This window comes from Bubalus kerabau, chromosome 15 (assembly GCF_029407905.1).
Source record: "Bubalus kerabau isolate K-KA32 ecotype Philippines breed swamp buffalo chromosome 15, PCC_UOA_SB_1v2, whole genome shotgun sequence".
NCBI lineage: Eukaryota > Metazoa > Chordata > Mammalia > Artiodactyla > Bovidae > Bubalus > Bubalus kerabau.
In genome coordinates, this window is record NC_073638.1 from 42,787,310 (window position 1) to 42,803,804 (window position 16,495).

A 16,495-nucleotide genomic window follows, 5' to 3' on the forward strand; every position below is an offset into this window, starting at 1 on the left:
TAATTGCAAAGAATTATATGCATGACTCGAGGCTGTTTCATAGGGCTTCATCCCAGTGTTTTAAAACCTTGTGTGACAGTACATTTTAGAATTACCAACCAAGCCCCCTGCAGAGTGCTAAACATATCTTTGGTACTCTGAAAAATGTTTGTGGTTATAGTATAATGTATTCTTAGGTACCCAGACTGTGCAGAGAGCCTTCTATCCAAATGCAAATCTTATTTTGTGTAACCACTGCCTCAATTTATTTGTATCCTGCTTTTCTTCTTGGTCTTGAAAAAATGAGATTCTATGTCCATAGGAATGCTCACTATGCTGTAAAAGGCAAAGGAGCTCTATATCTTTATGATTGACATTTGTGTATCTTAGAATACTATCGACCCCAGATGTTTTTGTTTTCTGCGGGTGAGCACTTGTCAAAGGCAGTAAAAAGATAAAGGCATACGTCTCACAGGAGAGATGTAAATAAATTATCAGTATTTCCTATTCCTCCTTCTCCTTAAATCTGAAAATCATACTTTTGTTATTTATGTGCTCAGTCGCTTAGTCGTGGCTGACTCCTTGCGACCCCATGGACTGTAGCCTGCCAGGCTCCTCTGTCCGTGGAATTTTCCAGGCAAGAATACTGGAGTGGATTGCCATTTCCTTCTCCAGGGTCTTGTTACTTAAGCCATTGATAAAAGTGTTGAAAACAGCAGAACTTCATAGCAGGCCACTTGACACTTCCTTTTTGGATCGTGTCAATCTACTTAGAAAATATGATGGGAAAGGTAATTTCGAATCTAATCAGAGAATTGTCTCAGATTTCACGTTAAGGAGTTTAGATTAATGTTATTCTTTAGTCACTGAGAACATGCAATAGCATACTTTGGAACAAGGAAGTTACCTGCTTGTGTTTCAGAAACCTAACAGCAGTGTAGAAGATGTGGAGAAGAATTGAGAGGTTGAGGAACAAAAGTCACTTAAGAGGCTAGTATATGGACTTTGTGGGAGAGGGAGAGGGTGGGAAGATTTGGGAGAATGGCATTGAAACATGTAAAATATCATGTATGAAACGAGTTGCCAGTCCAGGTTCGATGCACGATACTGGATGCTTGGGGCTGGTGCATTGGGACGACCCAGAGGGATGGTATGGGGAGGGAGGAGGGAGGAGGGTTCAGGATGGGGAACACATGTATACCTGTGGCGGATTCATTTTGATGTTTGACAAAACTAATACAATTATGTAAAGTTTAAAAATAAAATAAAATAAAATAAAAAGAGGCTAGTATAATAGCCAAGTGTCAATGAGAGCACTTAGGGAGAGATCCACTAAGTGGATAGAAATTTATCTATAACATGGTTTGCTTTTAGCAAAGGTGACAAACCAAATGCCTCTGGAGGCCAAACAAACAAAAATGAGGCAAATGAGTTAAGCCCGCCAAAAGGAGAGAGCTCTCTGCAGAGGGCAGCCCCTCCTCAGTCAGCTCAGAGCTGTCACCACGCAGGAATGCAGGAATATCTTTACTGTGACTTTCAGTTTTTCAAGAGAATGTAGAAATTTAGCTTTTCTGTAGAATCCTTTCATTTTTAAGTGTTGGCTTAATTTTTTCAAAGTCCTTGACTGCCAAAAAAATGGAAAGTAAAACATCTGCAGCCAGATGCAGCTAATAGGAGGCTGGCTTTACAATCTGTAGCTTTAGCTTCTTCTGTTTGTGAATTCTTGAGTGCAATAAGGAAAAGGCCTAAGGATAGGAATTAGAAAACTTTTGGCTTCAGAAAAGAATGTATACAAAACTTATGACTCTCTTTGTGGATAATGAAAGCAAAGATTTTATTAGCAACCTGTCCCTAAAGAGCACTTTATACATAGATTATTTTTCTAGTTTAATTTTGCTTAGGTAGCACTGTTTCCTTCTTATTAGTCAGCATTGTTAGCATTTTTGAGTAATCATAGATTTGATAGAGACTTGTGCAGGAGCTGCTGAGTTACAGAAGTTATTACAGCAGAAAAGTAATTATGTGGTGCTATAAATACTTAACTCAGTGACTCAGCAAATTCCCTTTAAGTCCAAAGGGAAACATTTTGTACCTAACTCATGAGGTCTGTTTTTAATTTCTGCAGCTTTGCAGTTGTCCCTATTTGTCACTGATAGATTTTTCAGTGATGAGAGAGGCATAAAGATAGAGACCACTTTCAGAGGGAGATTAAGTACTGGGGAAATGAAAGCAGGGGGAACCCTCAGTCATGGGAGTGCTTCAGTACTTATGGCAGGGGATTACCAGGAAGAAGTCGGAAAACCAGCTGGAATGACTGAGAAATTAGTTTTGTTATACTCTTGGGTGACATTTCAGCTAATAAACTTAGAATGAAAATGGTAATGTTAGAAGCAAACCTCTTGAAAACACGTAATTAACTTTTTTAGAATTCGGCAAACATTCTGTATATCCCCAATACCCATATTCAAGATACTTTAACTGGGTATTTGAGTTGATTCCAGTGTGTGCTAGAGATGGTCTCTGCCATCAAAGGCTTTAAGAGAGAGACTGTATGTACAAAAAAAAAAGTTTATTTGTTTAATTAATAGTTTAATACTTAGTTTTCAAAACCTAAAAAAAAGTTGACCTTTTAATTAATATCTATTATCATCTCTTAATGATTATGTAAAGATAGGAACAGTATAGGAACTCATTTCACATAATACAATTTCTTATAAACAGTAAGGTATTACTGTTTTTAAAAACCCTCTGTATGAATAGTAAAATTCTTGGTATTAATAAGCAGACATAGAGGCTGGGAATTGGGGCTGCAGAGGTGGCTTTTGTGGTGTTCCTAAAAGTCTCTTTAAAAAAAAATGATCATAATACAAATACTAGTACTCTTTATTGCTATTACATTTTACCACATTGGCAACTAAAATCTGTCAGTAGTTGTTCTCATATAATTCTGAGAGGAGGTTTTTTTTTTTTTTCTTGAGAGGAGTTTTAATGTGGCATTTTAACACATTCTTGAACAAAAGTAGTCCTAGATGTAAAAAATAGAATGAAACAATTGTTAGGAAATTATAAACAGATTCTATGTAAGATAGTGTCTTAGTCTGCTCAGACTGCCATAATAAAATACCATAGAATGGGTGGTTTAAACAACAGAATTTTATTTTCTCACAATTTTGGAAGCTGGCAATCCAAGATCAGGGTTCTGGCTAATTTGGTTTCTGGTTAAGGACTCTCTTTCTGTCTTGAAGCCACCTCTTGCTCTGTCCTCAGGGCCTTACTTCATCGGGGGTCAAGGGCAGGGAAAGAACAAGAACTCTCTGGTATCTCTTCTTATAAGGGCACTAATTCTATCACATTAGGGCCCCACCATAACTTAAAACCTCGTTTAACTTTGATTCAGTTCAGTTGCTCAGTCGTGTCTGACTCTTTGCGACCCCATAATTCCAGTATTATAGATCCTGGATTCCCTGTCCATCACCAACGCCAGGATTCCCTGTCCATCACCAACTCCTGGAGCTTGCTCAAACTCATGTCCGTTGAGTCAGTGATGCCATCCAACCATCTCATCCTCTGTCGTCCCCTTCTCCTCCTGCCTTCAATCTTTCCCATAATCAGGGTCTTTTCTGATGAGTCAGTCCTTTGCATCAGGTGGCCAGAGTATTGGAGCTTCGGCTTCAGCATCAGTCCTTCCAGTGAATATTCAGGACTGATCTCCTTTAGGATGGACTGGTTGGATCTCCTTGCAGTCCAAGGGACTCTCAAGAGTCTTCTCCAACACCACAGTTCAAAAGCATCAATTCTTCGGTGCTCAGCTTTCCTTATGAGTCCAACTCATAAATTAGCTGTTTATTATAGGCACATCCATAAATGACTACTAGAAAAACCATAGCTTTGACTAGACAGACCTTTGTTGGCAAAGTAATGTCTCTGCTTTTAAATATGCTGTCTAGGTTGGTCATAACTTTCCTTCCAGGGAGTAAGTGTCTTTTAATTTCATGGCTGCAGCCACCATCTGCAGTGATTTTGGAGCCCAGGAAAATAAAGTCAGCCACTGTTTCCCCATCTATTTGCCATGAAGTGATGGGACTGGATGCCATGATCTTTGTTTTTTGAATGTTGAGTTTTAAGCCAGGTTTTCACTCTCCTCTTTCACTTTCATCAAAGTTCCTCTTCACTTTCTGCCATGAGGGTGGTGTCATCTCCACCCTCATATCTGAGGTTATTGATACTTTTCCTGGCAGGAGTGGGTAGCCTTTCCCTTCTCCAGGGGATCTTCCCAACCCAGGGATTGTACCCAGGTCTCCCGCATTGCAGGTGGATTCTTTACCAGCTGAGCCACAAAGGAAGCCCTAACCTTGTTTATTTCCTTCAAATACAGTCACACTGGGGAATTAGGGCTTTAACATATAAATTTTAGGTGGGCACAATTAGTCCTAACAGATGGAAAATTGAGAGATAGTAACCAGGAAAGTCTATTTGAAAGAGGCTTTATAGGCCTTTGTAGAATGAAGAGAATTTTAATCATTAGTGATTGGAAGAACAGATTCCAGGTGGAAGATTCAAATAACTTAACCAATGTCATAGCAGTGAGAAAGCAAAGAATATGTTCAGCACACAGAGCATTCAGCTCCTTCACTTGTAGGATGACATCTACAAAAGTGAATGGTATTCAGGAAGTCCAGAAAGAGAGGATGTGGCCAAATTATTTAGTATCTTACGAAACCTCCTTCTCTGGTTTTAGTATTGCTCTAAATAGCCATGTGGCCTTGATCACGTCTCTTTACTTCTGTATCTGTTAGCATCCCCATATGTCAATGAAAAAATTAAACTATCTCTGAGGTTTCTTTCAACTTAAGGAGTCTATACTTCAAAAAAAAAAAAAAAAGGCAATTTAACACATATTGTGTGTTTGTATGTGCCTGTGTGCTTTCACATTTGTGCTCTCGCACCAGCAGATGTGCCCACTTCTGCAAGTGTTTGATGATAGGCATAAAAATCTACTGCCACTTATATGTTGAACTTGAACTCCTACCTCCCCATGAATTAGAAACCTTTCTCTGCATATTCCAGGAACCCAGATGGACCTCCCAGAGAGAATTTACCAGGCAAATTGGGGAGATAATTGGTTTCCCCAGTCTTGTTCCATGCCTTTTTCCAACTTCATTGGCCCTCCTATTCTCTCTTGCTTCAAATTTCAAGTTCCCTCATGACTGCTTTTTCTACCCTGCTAAGGAAACTTAATCTCAAAGCCTTATTCATACTCACTGGTAGGCAGCTGGGTAAAAGTATCCCCAAACCTGCAGGGATATTTGCCTTTTAGAAGGAACTAGCCCTTCAACTGTAAGAATGACACATGAATAGTAAAATTCTAGGCATTAATAATGGACATAGAAGCTGGGAATTGGGGGTGCAGAGGTGGATTTGTGGTGTTCCTAAAAGTATCAAAACTGGGAAATGACCTTGAAGCTTGAAAACTGTCTCCAGTCCTTGAACAGTTTAGTATGACTTTACAGCTATTGATTCTAAGTCCTGGGCTGGTCTTAGCTATTTTTAGGCAGATAATTACTGCTATTCACTTGTACTTTAGAATTCTGGGTATAGTTATGGACTAACTAGTACAAACACTTTGATAACTTTGGCCTGACCTATATGAGTCAGTAGAGAATTCTTCTTCCTTGGAAATGGCTAAGTAGATCCAACAGGTTATTCATCATTTTAGAGGCCCAGTTTTAATGAATCTTTCATAAATAAAAGTCAATAGGACTAAAGTTGAAGAAGATCTGTCCTCTTAAAAAAATAATGACATATTTTTCTTTTCAAGAAATGTTTTTCCCCACTATATAGAGTCATCTAATAATAATGTTTTTTCTTTTCAAAAATAGGCAGAAACACATCCAATCAAGAAGGTGTTATCTTTGTAATGAACTTAAACTGGGAGCTTAGGTGACTCATCTGAGAATATTGTATCAGTCAGAAACACTTCAAGGCTCAGCCCTAGCATTTACTGCTCTGTGGCCTCCAATTTGCGTGGGCACCAACTTAGTGAATCATAGTGGCTGTCCATCACTCATTCTCTGAAGACCACAGTTTCAAAATAAAACCCTTAGAAAACAGTTGCAGTTACTTCACCCACAATTGACTAGACCATGGATGCAACCTATAATTAGAGTCTTTATTTGGTCATTGACAAGAGTCTTAAGTTTTTGAGTCAAAATTTCAATAAAATTCTGAAATTTAGGCCCCCAGATATTGGTTTTGTTGTTTGTAAGGATGCTTTCAAGACTCACTTTGCTTTTCATATTTCTAACAAAATAATTTAATTGTGTGTGTCAGTATGTGTCTGGAAAAGTTGAATAGATGGAAACTAAGGAAGGAAAAGATGTGCCTCAAAATTGTAATCTGATAGTACTGTGATTCCTGCTTTCATCTTTTAAAAAGTAGAAAATAGTATAAGGAAGAAGTTCATTTTTCTTAAGATTTTTTTGTAAGTGATAAAATTCAAGTTAAAAATCACTTGAAATCAAGCCTTGCTAATGCTAATTGTTTTCCCTCTAGATTCTTTGTCATTGGAACAGTCTCTTAAGATAACGATAACATTACCCAAATTGAATCAGAGCATTTCAGTTGTAAAGTTTAATCACATAAGGAAAGGAACATGCTTTTCCAGGAAATAGATCTTTGTCTTTTTTGTCCTGGTGTAATAGTGAACTGTTACATGCAGGACATCTAGAGCCAGGTGACCACTGCCGGCTTTCTAGCCATGTGGCCTGTCCCGCTGCCTCTGCAGGCCCCTACACCTGCTTACTGTCCCTCTGCCCAGGCAGGTGCTTGTATTCCCCGAGATGGCCATGACTTCCCGCCCAGGCTCTTGGCAGTAGCACTCTCACCTTGTTCAGCTGTGCAACTGCTTTGCTAAATCCTTGAGCCCTGGCTGCTGCTTCTATTTTCTAATACATATTAAGTGCCAGGTACTATGCTAAGTGTTTAACATACTGAATCTTCCTACCTCCTTGGGGATAAATTGAAATGAAATTAGCACAGATGGTATACCATAATTTTAGTTTTGGTTGCATAGTATACCTTCTGGATTACTAAAGCTGTGGTGAATGACAACTACCTTTCATGGTTGTGAGCCAATTTTTTTCTTTTTTTATTGTGGTAAAACACACATACCATAAAATTTGCCATCTTTACTGCGTTTAAATGTACAGTTCAGTGTATAAAATACATTCACATTGCTGTGCAACTGTCACCTCAGCTATCCCCATAACTCTTTTTATCTTGTAAAACTGAAACTCTATACCTATTAAATAATAATTTCCCATTGACTTCTCCCCCATCTTCTTGTAACTACCATTACATTTTCAGTCTTTATGATTTTGACTAGTTCAGTTCAGTCGCTCAGTCGTGTCCAACTCTTTGCGACCCCATGAGTCACAGCACACCAGGCCTCCCTGTCCATCACCAACTCCCGGAGTTCACTCAAACTCATGTCCATTGAGTCGGTGATGCCATCCAGCCATCTCATCCTCTGTCTTCCCCTTCTCCTCCTGCCCCCAATCCCTCCAAGCATCCCTCATATAAGTGGGATCATACAGTACTTGTCTCTGTGACTGGCTTATTTCACTTATCATGATGTCCTCAAGCTTCATCCATGTTATAGTATAGTGTAGAATTTCCTTTTTAAGGCTGAATAATACTCCACTATGTGTATATACCAGGTTTTGCTTACCTGTTCATCAGTCAAAGGACACTTAGGTTACGTGAACATTTTTTACTATTGTGAATACTGCTGCTATGAATATACCGACACAGATATGTTTTTAAGACTGCTTTCAGCTTTTTGAACTAGAATTGCTGGATAATATGGTAATTTTATTTTTAATTTTTGAAAGAATTAACCATACTGTTGTCCACAGCAGTTATAACATTTTACATTCCCACCAACAGTGTATAAGGCTTCCCCTTTCTCTACATCCTCACCAGCACTTGTTACTTTCTGATTTTTTTTGAGAGTAGCCATCCTAGTGGGTGTTAGGTAGTAGCTCATTGCAGTTTTGATTTGCATTTCCCTAATAATTAGCACACATCTTTACATGTGCAATTGGCCGTTTATATATCTTCTTTGGAGAAACATCTGTTCTCAGCTTCCCTGGTGGTTCAGATGGTAAAGAATCTGCCTGCAATGCAGGAAACTCGTGTTTGATCCCTGGGTCGGGAAGATCCCCTAGAGGATGGAATGGCTATCCACTCCAGTATTCTTGCCTGGAGAATTCCATGGACAGAGGAGCCTGGTGGGCTATAGTCCATGAGGTTGCAAAGAGTCGGACTGACTCTTTTGATTTGCATTTTCTTAATAATTAATTAGCACACATCTTTACATGTGCATATTGGCCATTTATATATCTTCTTTGGAGAAACATCTATTCTAGTGCTTTGCTCATTTTTATTTGAGTTGTTCTGTTGTTGTTGGGTTTCAGAAGTTCTATATATGTTCTGGATGTTAGTCCTGTATCAGATGTATAATTTACAAACATTTTCTCTCATTGTGTGGGGTGCCTTTTTGCTCTGTGGATAGTGTCTTTTGATGCACAAAGTTTTTAATTTCATAAAGTCCAACTTGTCTTTTTTCTTTTGATACATGTGCCTTTAATGTCATATCTAAGAAATCAGTATCAAATCCAATGTCATAATATTTTTATACTACACTAATACAAATCTCTTTAGACCTATGTAGCGCACTGTAAAACTTGCTATTTAGTGATTGCTTTAAGTCACTGAGAAGACTCCCCAAGCCCTAGAAAGAGTTTTCCTTTCATCTCTGATAAAGTAGAATCCAAGAATCATTAGTATCACCAAAGCTATTATTTTTGTTAGAAACAATATTCAGTTCTACCAGCGGAAGAATGAACTACTTTAGAATGTGCTGTTTGGGTAAAAGTACAGTGTATTTGTCACTCCATCTCTGAAATCTGCCAGGCCAATGGGGCTTGGGCACTGGAACCAGGGATTGTCAGTGCCTCTTCCATCCTCTTGTTACACCATTGCACTGTTATGAATGTCGCCTCTTTCACTCTAGATCAGTTGCTTAGGACATGGCCTTGGAGACGTTGCTTGTGCTCCGGGAGATATTTTGAACATACTAGTGAAGAAAGAGAAAAAACAGTAATAGATCATCTACTTTGAGCAGTGTAAGTCAAGGGAATGGTCCCTTATAAATTAGATTTCCGCTAATGGGTATCTTTATAGAAATATATTCTAATGACACACATTGCATAACAGATTGAGGCCACACCAACAGTTTTAATACCCAGCAAAACTTTACAATAACGTGATTATTTTTTTTCTAATTAACCAAGGATTAAAACCTTAAGCATTTGGAGGAATTCCCTAGCAGTTCAGTGGTTAGGACTCTGCACTTTCACTGCCAAGGGCCCCAGGTTTAATCCCTGGTCAGGGAACTAAGATCCCACAAACCAAGTGATGTGGCCAAAAAAAAGCCTTAAGTATTTCATTTCCAACCACAAAGTTGAAAATCTTTGCACTACTTCCAAGCCAGGGTCAATCCCGTGTCTCTTATGTCTCCTACGCTGACAGTTGGGTTCTTTACCACTAGCATCACCTGGGAAGCCAATCACATTTTAAAGCGTTTTCTAATGTAAAGCCTTTCAAAGTAATACATGTATATAAGTCAGAAATACAAAGGTTACATGGTTTCTAACAAAACAAAGGTCCCTTGCCTTACCTTCAAGATCTGCCATGTTTATTTGTTCAGATGTTTCTTTTTGGTATTTGGCTTAGAGTTTATAACATGCTTTTACTTCTATTCCTTAATTTTACAATATTAGACATTATATCAGTTGACTTGGAATATGAAAATTTAGATCTCTTCATTTCACCACCATACCAAGTCTGATGCTATAGTGATTTCTAATCCTTTGTGTGTGGCCCGATTTTTTCCTTATGCTCCTTTATAGAATTCTCCTTTAAGGATTAAGTGTTTATAATTATATACCTTAATGTGGTTCTTTTTTCATTCAGTTTGCCAGATATGAGATGGTGCTTTCAATTTGAAAATCCATGTCCTTTGGTTTTTTAATTTATTTTATCATCTCAGTTTTTCCTGTTTTTCTTTCTAGAACTCCTACTGGTTGGATACTAATGCCTAGACTAATACTCTATTTTTTCTCAATATTTATTATGAAATTTTTCAAACATAGAGAAAGCATTTTTAATTTACAGTAGACATCCATAAAACTACCATCTAGAGTCTAATACTAACATTTTTCTGTCCTTTCTTTATACGTGTCTGTCCGTCCATCAATCTACCTTATTTTTTATGTATTTCAAAGCAAATAGGCAACATATAATTACAGTACTTTAAGATGCTTAGCATTTTGTAGTGAGAATTGTAATTATAGTTTGTATTTTCTTCTTTTGAGGTAAAATTTACATACAATGAAATATTTAAAACTTATTTATACATTTACTAGGGTTTTTAATTGATTTTATTAAGGTATGGCTGACACATAATAAACTATACATAGTTAACTATACAATTTGATTTGATAAGTTTTAACAGATATATATACCCGCCGTGCAGCTATGACCACAGTGAGGACAGTGAACACACTCATTGCCCCAAAGGTTTCCTCATGTTTCACTGTGATCTCTTCTCATCTGACCTTCATCCCCACCCCCAGGAAACTGCTGATCAACTTTCTATCACTACAGACTTTGCATGTAGTTAGCGTGTTCTGTAGTTATATATAAATGTAGTTATACAGTATATGATATTTTTGTCTGTCTTCAGCATAGATGAATCTCAAATTATTGTGCAATTCATCTGTGTTGTTGCAATGTATTCTTTTTTATTGCTGAGTAGTGTTCCATTGTAAAAACAAAAAACAAAACAACACCCTACATTTAACCTGTTGCTGAACATTTGAGTTGTTTCTAAATATGAGCTGTTACAAATAAAGCTACTATAAATAGTTGTATACAAATCTTTGTATAGACATACATTTCATTTTATCTTGGGTAAATACCTAAGAATAGAGTGGCTGGATCATATGACAGGTGTATGTTTAACTTTTTAAGAAATGATCAAACTTTTTCCCAGAGTGCTACCATTCTATAGTCCTCTCAGTAGTGATTGAGAATTCCAGTTCCTCCCATACTAATGTCATTGCTTTTAACTTTAGTCATTCTAATATGTATCTCATGATATCTCATCATGATTTTTATTTACATTTTCCTAATGACTAATAATGTTGAGGGTCTTTTCATGTGCTTATTTGCTTTCTATATATTATCTTTGGTAAAGTATCTGTTCAGGTATTTTGCCCATCTTTTAGAACCGGATTGTTTGTTATCTTATTCTTGAGTTTTGAGGATTTTTTACATATTCTGGATATAAGTCCTTAGCAAATATATGATTTGCAAATATTCTTAGAAATCTAATAATATTAGGTTTTACATTTAAGTCTGTGATTCCTTTTGAGTTAATATTTCTATATGGTACTAGATATGAGCAAAGATCCAATTGTTCTAACAACATTTGTTGCAAGATGACCCTTTCTCTGCTTGATTGACCCTCTATGTTCAAGGTTCTGCATCCTTGGATTCAGTCCATGTGGATCATGTGGTGCTGTAGTACATATTGAGTAAAAAAAAAATTCCACTTGTAAGTGCAGTTCAAACTTGTGTTGTTCAAGGGTCATGTATTATTCTTTTAATACATGCTAGATTTGGTTTGTTAGAATTTTGTTTAGAATTTTTACATCTGTGTATCGGTATAACACTGGCCTCATAGAATGAGTTGGAAATTTTTCCCTCCTCTTTGGTTATTTGGAAGAGTTTGTGTTAAAAGAGTTATTAGTTCTTTTTTAAATGTTTGGTAGAATTCCTGATAGAGCTGTGTGTTGAATGTTTTCTTCATTGGAAAATTCTTTTACTGAAGTTTCGATTTCTGTGATGGATATGGGCCTATTCAGGTTATCTGCTTCCTCTTTTTTAAAAAAATATATGCTTATTTACTTAGTTTGACCAGGTCTTAGTTGCAGCATGTGGGATCTAGTTCCCTGACCAGGGATCAAACCCAGGTTCTCTGCCCTGGGAGCACAGAGCCTTATCCACTGGACCAGCAGGGAAGTCTTCTATCTGTTTCCTCTTGATTGAGGTTTGGTACTTTGTATTTTTCAAGGAATCTGTTCATTTTGTCTAAGTTGTCAATAACATAAAGTTCTTCATAGTGTTTCTTTATTATCCTTTTAATTTCTGTAGAACTTCTAATGATGCTACTTATTCTTTAACTTTTTGTTTTATATTGCAATATAGTTGATTGACAAACAATGTGATAGTTTCAGGTGAACAGTGAAGGGGTTCAGCCATACAGACACATGTATCCATTCTACCCCAAACTCCCCTCCCATCCGGGCAGTGCTACTTATTCTTGATAGTGGTAATTTTATCTTTTTTTTTCCTCATCAGTCTGACTAGAGATTTGTCAATGTTATTAATCTTATCAAAGAATCAGCTTTTGGTTTGATTGGTTTTCTTTATTGGTTTTCTGTTTTATGTTTCATTGATTACTGCTTTAATCTTTATTAATTCCCTTCTTCTGTTTGTTTCGATCTTAATTTGCTTCTCGTATAATCTCTCTAAGTGCAAGCTAAGGTCATTGATTTGAGACCATTCTTTTCCAATACAGACATTTATTGCTATAAAATCCCTCCCAAACTATTATTGCTTTAGTGGCATATCACAAATTCTGATATGTTGTGTTTTCATTTCGTGCAAAGTATTTTCTAATTTCCCCTTTTATTTCCTCTTTGATCGGTGAGTCATTTAGTTTTCTAGATACTTTTCTATTATTGATTTCTAATTTAATTCCATTTTGGTCAGAGAATATAGTTTGTATAATCTGAATCCCTTAAGTATGTTATAACTTATTGCCAGAGAGATTTTCTTGATAAATATTATGTATTCACTTGACACGTGTGGTTATTTTGCTGTCATGCTGTCAATCAAGTTAGTTGTTAATGTTATTCAAGTCTATTATATCCTTGCTGATTTTCTGCTTACACTTGTTAATTACTTAGAGATATTGAAATCTCCAACTATAATTGTGTATTTATTTCTCCTTGCATTTCTATCAGATTTCATTCTTATATTTTGAAGCTGTCTTACTTGTAGATAAACACTTTGAGGTTTCATGTCTTCTTGATTAATTGACCCTTTACCACCGTGAAATGACCTTCTTTCTCTGCGGTGATGTTCTCTGCTTTGAAATCAGCGTGTATTAACAGAGCCGCTCCAGCGTCCTTCGGACGCGTGTCAGCGCGCCACGTCTTCTTTCGCCCATTTTGTACAGTCAGCTTTTAGTGTTTTGACATTTACCAAACGCTGGTGAGATGGAGTTTCCATGTGTCCTTGCCCGGTTTCTCTTAGCAGCAGCCTTTTAAAAATGTTTTATTGAGATATAATTCACATGCCACAACAGTTCACTCATTCAGAGTATACATTTCGGTGGCTTAGTAAATTCCCTTTCACCACAATCCATTGTAAAACATTTTTATTACTATGAAAAGAAACACCATACCCATTAGCTGCCACTGCCCATTTCCCCCCATCCCCTGAGCCCTAGGCCACAGCAAATCTACTTTCTATCTCTGTGGATGTGCCTGTTCTGGATTTTCATATGAATGAAGCCATGCAATATGTAATCTTTCATAACTGGCTTCTTTCACTTAGCATAACGTTTTCAAGTTTCATCCATAACATTATCAGTACCTCATATTTTTTTAATTGCTATGTATTACATTGTACACATATACCACATTTTATTCATCATTTGATATACACTGGGTTGTTTCATTTGTAAATTGAGATATAATTCATGTACTATAAAAATTTGTTCTTTTAAAGTGTGAAAAGGGCTTTCCTTCTCTAGGTAGTAGGGGTTTCAACTTTATCTGATCTTCAGATTTGTTGCTGCTGCTACTGCTAATTCGCTTCAATCGTGTCTGACTCTGTGTGACCCCATAGACGGCAGCCCACCAGGCTCTGCCGTCCCTGGGATTCTCCAGGCAAGAACACTGGAGTGGGTTGCCATGTCCTTCTCCAAATTTTTTATTTGTTATTAAATCCATTTTATGACTTCTAAAATCTTATTAACATCGTTTATCTGGTGTTGTCTCCTCTCTCATTCTCTTTGTTCTTGTATATTTTTAACAGTTTTTTTTTCTTTGCTATTTCAGTGGAGTTCAGGGAACAAAAGAATATTCAATCTGCCATTTAATTTAAAAATCTCTTAAAAATTTTTTTTGAAGAAAGAAAAGAAATTATTCAAAATTCTATTATCTTTACTTCTTTTTCATTTTGCCTTTTTCCTCCTAGTTTTTATGTACTTGCAGATGTAATCATAGCATAATTCGCTTGTTTTTTTTGAAATATAGCATAAGCACTTCACTTATAAGCACATAATCATATTAACCACTTCAATTGTAGCATAATATTTTTTGTGTTAATAAGGTAGCATCATTTGCCTGACCTTTCTTCTCTATAGTTAAACATTAAAATTGTGAACTTTGAAAGGGGGGGCGGGTATAGCTATTAAGGATAATGCTAAAATAAACATTTTTGTTGAGTTTTGGGCCATTTGCAAGTACATCTCGTGAGAACTGTGACTCACCAAATTCCTCCATTTCCTGTGCCAGAACTCACTCAGCATTTCTTCTATCACTCCTTTGGAACATAGAACCCAGAGGAGATACCTGGATACAGATCTGCTAGTCTTTTTGCTGATTATATTCTCCCAATTAGGCCCTTTATCCTCCTGGGTTACAGTGCTGTTACAAACAACATTATTAGATGCATCAGTCCACAAGATCCACAGGACTAAGCATAGTTATAAATATGTTTTAAAATCTGCAGTTTCATAAAAATATCAATAGGAAAAGAAAAATTAAACTGTTCATCTATAATAGCTTCTAAAGAAACAAGTCATTGTTTTTAAAACTGAAAAATGAAGGGATAAAATCATATATTTATCCTACTTTCTAATATAGACTATATGTTTGGGTCTCCAAACAGTTGATGAGGGGAAGTTTTTCTTTATATAAATATCCTAGCTAATGAGTGAGGAAGATTTATATGATCTAAAGAGAAGCTAGAGGGAAGTGCCAACAAATGTTCAAACTACTGTACAATTGTGCTCATTTCACATGCTAGTAAAACTGTGCTCAAAGTCCTTCAAGCTAGGCTTCAGCAGTACATGAACCGAGAACTTCCAGATGTACAAGCTGGGTTTAGAAAAGGCAGAGAAACCAGAGATAAATTGCCAACATCCATTGGATCATAGAAAAAAGCAAGAGAATTCCAGAAAAACAACTACTTCTGTTCATTGACTAAGCTAAAGCCTTTGTGTGGATAACAACGATCTGTGGCAAATTCTCAAAAAAATAGGAATACCAACCCATCTTACCTGTCTTCTGAGAAACCTGTATGCAGGTCAAAAAGCAACAGTTAGAACCAGACATGAAACAACTGACTGGTTCAAAATTGGGAAAAGAGTATGACAAGGCTGTATATTGTCACCCTGCTTATTTAACTTATATGCAGAGTACATCATGCAGAATGCCAGGCTGGATGAATCACAAGCTGGAATCAAGATTGCCAGGAAAAATATCAGCAACTTCAGATATGCAGATGATACCACTCTAATGGCAGAAAGCGAAGAGGAACTAAACAGCCTCTAGATGAGGGTGAAAGAGGAGAGTGAAAAGGCTGGCTTGAAATTCACCATGAAAAAATTAAGATCATGGCGTCTGGTCCCATCACTTCATGGCAAACAGAAGGGGAAAAAGTTGAAGCAGTGGGAAATTTTTTTTGTTTTCTTAGGCTCCAAAATCACTGCAGATGGTGACTGAAGCCTTGAAATTAGAAGACTTGCTGCTTGGAAGGAAAGCTATAATAAACCTACATAGCGTATTAAAAAGCAGAGACATCACTGTGCTGACAAAAGACCATGCAGTCAAAGCTATGGTTTTTCCAGTAGTCATGTTCAGATGTGGCACTTGGATCAGAAAGAACACTGAGTGCTAAAGAACTGATGCTTTTGAACTGTGGTACTGGAGTAGACTCTTGAGAGTCCCTTGGACAGCAAGGAAATCAAACCACTCAATCCTAAAGGAAATCAACTCCAATATTCATTGGAAGGACTGGTGCTGAAGCTGAAGCTCCTATCCCTTGGCCACCTAAGGTGAAAGGCTGACTCCTTGGAAAAGACCCTGAAGCTGGGGAAGATGGGAGGCAAAAGGCGAAGGGGGCAGCAAGAAGATGAGAGGGTTAGATAGCTTTACCTACCCTATAGACATGAATTTGAGCAAACTCCAGGAGATAATGAAGGACTGAGGAGCCTGGGATGCTGCAGTTCACGGGGTCACAAAGAGTCGGACACAACTTAGCAACTGAACAATAATAACAATAAGTGAGAAAGTAATAGTAGAATGAGAAT

At 37.1% G+C, this 16,495-nt stretch overlaps 1 protein-coding gene across 4 annotated transcripts in view; it reads left to right on the forward strand.

Annotated features, from left to right (window-relative positions):
- SBF2 (SET binding factor 2) overlaps window positions 1–16,495 on the forward strand; it is a 508,637-nt gene that overhangs the window by 402,671 nt on the left and 89,471 nt on the right. The gene's annotated exons all lie outside the window — the stretch shown is intronic.